At 49.4% G+C, this 6,015-nt stretch overlaps 1 protein-coding gene across 4 annotated transcripts in view; it reads right to left on the bottom strand.

Annotated features, from left to right (window-relative positions):
- Ttbk2 (tau tubulin kinase 2) overlaps positions 1-5,781 on the bottom strand; it is a 61,555-nt gene extending 55,774 nt beyond the window's left edge. For 2 of the 4 annotated variants that reach the window (XM_070005916.1, XM_070005915.1), the window contains exon 1: positions 5,025-5,112. The gene's annotated coding sequence lies outside the window, so the exon portion shown is untranslated. Of the gene's footprint in view, positions 1-5,024; positions 5,113-5,473; positions 5,624-5,693 lie in introns of those variants that run through there. The other 2 variants (XM_070005918.1, XM_070005917.1) reach the window with 2 other exon arrangements.
- Between the last annotated feature and the right edge of the window lie 234 nt (positions 5,782-6,015).

Here is a 6,015-nt window from a genome sequence, read left to right on the forward strand (position 1 = left end):
AGCCATGCAAGAGGCTGAGATCTGAGAACTGTAATTCGAAGCAAGTCTGGGCAGGAAAGTCTGTGAGACTATTGTCTCCAATTCACCACTAAAATTGAATCCAGACGTGAAGCTGTGGCTTAAGTGGTAGAGTGCTAGCCTTGAGAAAAAAAGCTCAGGGACACTCAGGGACAGTGCCCCAGCTCTGAGTTCAAGCCCCAGGACTGGCACACACATTAAAAAAATGTTCACAAAAGTTTACCATAATTTGTCTTAAAAGCACTATCTATTTTCAGTGGAAAATGTTCTGTTCTCTGAAACTTGGGGGTAAAACTGCTACTACTATCACTATTATTTACAATATACTGGCTACCAACAGCAACAGCAAGAAGAAAACGAAGTAAAATAGCATTAAAAGTGTTTCATTTCAAAACTGTAAAAACTGAAGATACCTATCTAGGTTGGTTCCATAGCTTAGCTGTAGTAAATAATGCTGCAATGAAAATAGTGGTGCTAGCCGGGCGCTGGTGGCTCACGCCTGTAATCCTAGCTACTCAGGAGGCTGAGATCTGAGGATCGCGGTTCAAAGCCAGCCCGGGCAGGAGAGACCGTGAGACTCCTATCTCCAATAAACCACCAGAAAACCGGAAGTGGCGCTGTAGCTCAAGTGGTAGAGCGCTCGCCTTGAGCTGAAGAGCTGAGGGACAGCGCCCAGGCCCAGAGTTCAAGCCCCACGACCGACAAAAAAAAAAAAAATAGTGGTGCTGGGGCTGGGAAGGTGGCTCAGTGGTAGAGCGCTTGCCTTGCATGCTCGAGGCCCTGGGTTCGATTCCTCAGCACCACATAAGCAAAAAAGAAAAAAGGCAGAAGTGGTGCTGTGGCTCAAGTGGTAGAGCACTAGCCTTGAGCTGAAGGGCTGAGGGACAGCACCCAGGCCCAGAGTTCAGGCCCCACGACCGGACCCAAAAAAAAAAAAGAAAAGAAAAGAAAATGGTGGTGCTGGTAGCTTTAGTATGGCCTCGTTTGAGGTCATTTGGGTAAATGCCCAGGAGTGGGATTGCTGGGTCATAGGAGAGCTCTATGCTTAGTCTTTTGAGGATGCTCTATACTGCTTTTCAGAGTAGTTGAACAAGTTTACATTCCCACTAACAGTGTATTAGTGTTTTCTTTTGGCCACATCCCCACCAGCATCTGTTGTTATTAGATTTCTTGATAATGGCCATTTTAACTGGGGCAAGGTGGAATCTCAATGCTGTTTTGATTTGTTATTTCTTTTATCGCCAGAGATGTTGAGCAGATCTTATTTGAAGTTGAGCCTTTCTTATTTCCTCTTCAGGAAAGTTTAGCCTACTTGTTAATGGGATGGTTATTTCTTTGAGGATTTGTTTTGTAGGGTTTAATTTTTTGAGTTCTAAGTATATCTTAGATATGAGGCCCTTTTCTGTTGTATGGCTAGTGAAGATCTTCTCCCCATCTATGGGCTTTCTATTTATCTTGGTAGCTATGTCCCTTGCCATGCAGAAGCTCTGCAGTTTAATGCAATCCCATTTATCTAACTTTTTTTTTTTTTTTTTTTGCCAATCCTGGGGCTTGAACTCAGGGCCTGAGCACTGTCCCTGAGCTTCTTTTTGCTCAAGGCTAGGGCTTGCAGTTATTTCTATTTTGTCCTTTGTCTTATATATAAACTTATTTGACCCGTGGAAGGGAAAGGGAATCACAGAAACAGGGACAAAGGATGAGCTAATGCAACAATGATACTCACTAGACACTATGTTGAAAATGAACTTTATAACTTGGGAGGGGGGGAATAGGGAGTGGTAAGTGAGAAAAAATGAGAAAGGGGGTAACTGTTTAAAAAGAAATGTACTCATTACCTTACTTATTTAACTGTAAGCCCCCTGTTCATCACTTTTACAATAAATGAATAAATAAACCAACAAAAACCACATGGTATGCACATTTATATGTGTATATACAAATATAGACTAGAGGTGGAGCTCAAATGGATTTACCTAGCAGGCACAAGGCTGGGTCAATCCCCAGTACTGAAAAATTACTTTAAAAAAAAGGAGAGAAAGAAAGAGCAAAAAAACCCAAGAGATTCCTAGAGTAATTGTTAGTAACATGACCTCAAACTGAAAAGGCTGCTGGTCACATTATCTATAGAAGAACTTCTCCTATGGGACCTTAAAGTGAGAAAGGAAGCTACATTCCATTACTATTTCCATTAATACTCCAAGTTTATTTTATTTTGGTGATCAGTCCATTTCACACTTGTTCATAATGGCTACTGAATATTTTCCGTAATCTGTTTTGAAAGCAGCGAATCTATTGTCTCACAGGCTTTAGAATCTGAAGGTAGACAGGTGAGGTTGCTCACCCTAGGAATCCCAGCTACTCAGGAGGCAAGAGATTGGGAGGCTCAAGGCCAGGCTGGGAAAAAAGCAAGACCTCATATCTCAACAATAAACTGAGCATAGTGTTTTACATCTGTAATCCTAGCTATCCCAGACCCCTCAGTTCAAACCATAGCGCTGTTAAAAAAAAAATTGGAAGTATTTTAGCTTGGTGGTTTTAGCTAAAGGTAACCCATAATTTGAAATTAAGATGTCATCTGAATAAATTATTATGGCTAGTACAACGGCTTGAACTCAGGGCCTGCGCATCATCCCTTACCTTTTTTGCTCAAGATTAGAGTTCTATGCTTGACTCAAACTTCCACTTAGTTTTTTTTGTTTTGTTTTGTTTTGGTAGTCAGTTGTAGATAAGAATCTTAGGGCCTGGCGCTGGTGGCTCACGCCTGTAATCCTAGCTACTCAGGAGGCTGAGATCTGAGGATCACGGTTCAAAGCCAGCCCGGGCAGGAAAGACTGTGAGACTCCTATCTCCAATAAACCACCAGAAAACCGGAAGTGGTGCTGTAGCTCAAGTGGTAGAGCGCTCTCCTTGAGCTGAAGAGCTGAGGGACAGCGCCCAGGCCCAGAGTTCAAGCCCCACGACCAACAAAAAAAAAAAAAAAAAGAATCTTAGGGACCCTCTTACCTGTGCTGGCTTTGATCCTCAGATCTCAGCCTCCTAAGTAGCTAGGATTACAGGCATAAGTAACTGGCACTCAGCCCAATAAACTATTTTTTTAAACTGTAAAACATACAAAGAATTCAATTCCCTGACCATCACCAAAGTGAGTTTTAAATTCTATGATCATGACTATGATATTCATTTACTTTGAAAAACCAACAGCCATGCCTTTCATATTTTGATGTAAAATGCCCTTAAAATTGTCTAATTTATACAAATTTCACTACTAACACTACATTTTAAAGAAGTTCTATATAATTGAGTTCAATTTGCCTGACTTTCCTGAGGTATTAAAATAATCAGTACTTAAAAGCCAAAAGACATAAAATCTGAAGTCATGTTTAATAGAGAATTGACTAAATTATGTATGAATCATAGTACAAGATAATCAGCAAGATATAGTATTCTTAGCTCCCTACTCATGATCAAATTTGCTTCAATTTTATATTATAAATTAAATTATGGAAGCGATGGGCTTTTTTGTGGTATGGGGGTTTGAACTCAGGGACCCATGCTTGCCAGGCAGGCACTCTACTGCTGAGCACACCTGCAGCTTTATTTATGTGTCCAAACTATAAGAGAAAAAGAGCACTTCCTAACACTGGACCATATGGAAAAACTTTCCTTTGTAATTATGCTTCCAGCATCCATTGTGAAGACACATCATCCAGGAAATATAAACCTCCAAATTAAAGAGTCCTTTCAAGGTTTTTCTAATTTGTATGGATCACAATATACCACCCTAAGTCCACATACTCATCATTGGAAACATTCTCCAAGATTAATCATATTGTTATATCTGTTATCACTATGGCTTTAGTTAAAAAGAGGGAACATTTCACATTCTGTCCCCTAAATGAACTCTTTCTAGCCAAACACACACACACACACACACACACACACACAGTGGCTGTTCTAGTAAACCCAGTGCTTCAATACCAACACAACTACCAATGGCTCACAGTGTCAAACACTGTAACCAAACTGTGTGTCTATGTGGTGTACACACACACACACACATTTGTAACCTAACTACTGAATATCCAATTACTTCCGCATCATACAGAGGCTACAATCACTCCCGGTTATGAGGACAATAATGAAATAAAATAAAAACCCACCCTCTTCAATCTTCCAAGAAAGCACCGTGTCCGGAGCAGGGGAGGCGGCCGGTCGGCACCGGCGCCGCGGCCGCCCAGCAACTTTCATTCCGAAGCAGGGTACGACTCAATGTCATTTTTTTTCCCTCCCCCTCTGCCTGCCTGCAGCCCCGACGGACACAAAATAAACTTCACTGTGGGTAGGGCAAGGTGTCCGGGCACCCCGATTCTGACGGCGCGGAGTGGGGGGGCATCTTTTGTTCCCCCCCACATACCCCCCCCCGCACCTCAGCTTATCACCACCATCATCTCTAGTCAACGCCAGAAAATTCCCTCGGGGCCCTGACACTGGGGCACCCCAAGTAACTAACCGCCCCCCCCCGCGACGTTGGCGGGCACAGCTGAGGGGAGAGGGTCGGGGAGGGGGGCTCCACAGCCCCCCCACGAGGGGGTGTGTGTGGTGGTGGTGGCGGGGGGGGGGGAATGAAAGAAACCGCTCCTACTTCGGAATCCCCCCCCCCCGGCCTTGTGAAGAACCTCCGGCGTTCGGTCCCCCGGGTGACGAGAGCGGCGTGAGGAGCACAGGTGATATGTGGGTCACCCACAGACGCAGCTCCGTGACCCTCCCGAGTTCGGCCTGGGGTGGGGGTGGGGATGGGGCGCGGGGGGGGGGGACGCCCTCCGAGGCGAAGGGGGGCCGGGTCTACCCAGGGCGTGGGCAGCGATCTACGATCCCCCACCCCACACCTTCCTCGTCAGGCGAGGGGCGGGGGGGGCGCGGTCGGGCTGGAGGGACCCCCTCCCCCCAGCTGCCCCGCGGCACCCTGGGGTTCGGTGGGGGACAGGAGATGGGGGGGTGTGTCCTACCTGGGCCGCGGCGGACGTAGAGATTTGGGGTGGAGGGCCCGGGCCCTCAGGGGACGCCCCTCGGCAGGCGGGAGCGCCGCCGCCGCCTGCCCATCCCCCGCCGCCCACTGCGGCGGGACCCGAGCGCGGCTTCCGAGGGCCGGCCGGCCGCCGAGGCCCCTCGGCTACGGTCCGCGTCTACTGGCGGTGGCGGCGGCGGCTGCCGCTGCTGCTGCTGCTGCCGTTCCTGCCGCCGCTGCTGCTGGGGCTGCTGCAGGCCGCCCCCGGCCGCTGCTCTTGTGTCAGCCTCTGCTCCTCCTCCTCCTCCTCCTCCTCCTGCCGCCGCCGCCGCCTCGTCCCCACCGCTCCCATCGCCGCTGCGGCGACTACTGCAGCGCCCGCTGACCCGACCCGACGTTATTCTCCCCCCACCCCCACCCCCCTTCGCAACCCGGCACAGCCTAGCCCACCTGCCCCGCCAGTGGGCACGCCCACCGCTCCAACTCGGATGCCGATTGGACACCGCGTTCCGAGGCTGCAGCGTCGGTTGGCTGAGCCCATTGCCTATCACGAGGAAGGGAGGGGGGGTGGAGAATCAAGCAGAAGAGCGTCTCCGCCCCTCCACCCACCCCCCCGCCCCCCACCGGAGATTTGCCGCTATCTTCAGGTTTGCCTGAGAGGGCGAGTTACCGGGAAAGGAGCATCACAATGGCAACGCGCGTGCGTGCGGAGGTTGCGCGCGGGGGATTCTGGGCCTGGTAGTTCCAGTCGGCGCCGCAACCGCCCGCCGGTGAGGAGGCGGAGAGACTAGCCGGGCGCGCGGAGGTGTTCTCTCCGGCTTCGGCGGCGGTTAACTCCGTTACGGAGGCATGGTTGTGACCTCCGAGGTTGGGATTTGGGGGAGGGGGGTAGGGGGGTAGGGGGTTAGGGAAGAAAGTCGGAACAGCTTCGTCACGTGGGGGCTTTACCCCTCGGAGGCGGTCGCACGGAAAGGGCCCCGACTGGTAAATAG

Source organism: Dipodomys merriami, unplaced genomic scaffold (assembly GCF_024711535.1).
Source record: "Dipodomys merriami isolate MVZ:Mamm:240054 unplaced genomic scaffold, mDipMer1.0.p SCAF_69, whole genome shotgun sequence".
Taxonomy (NCBI): Eukaryota; Metazoa; Chordata; class Mammalia; order Rodentia; family Heteromyidae; genus Dipodomys; species Dipodomys merriami.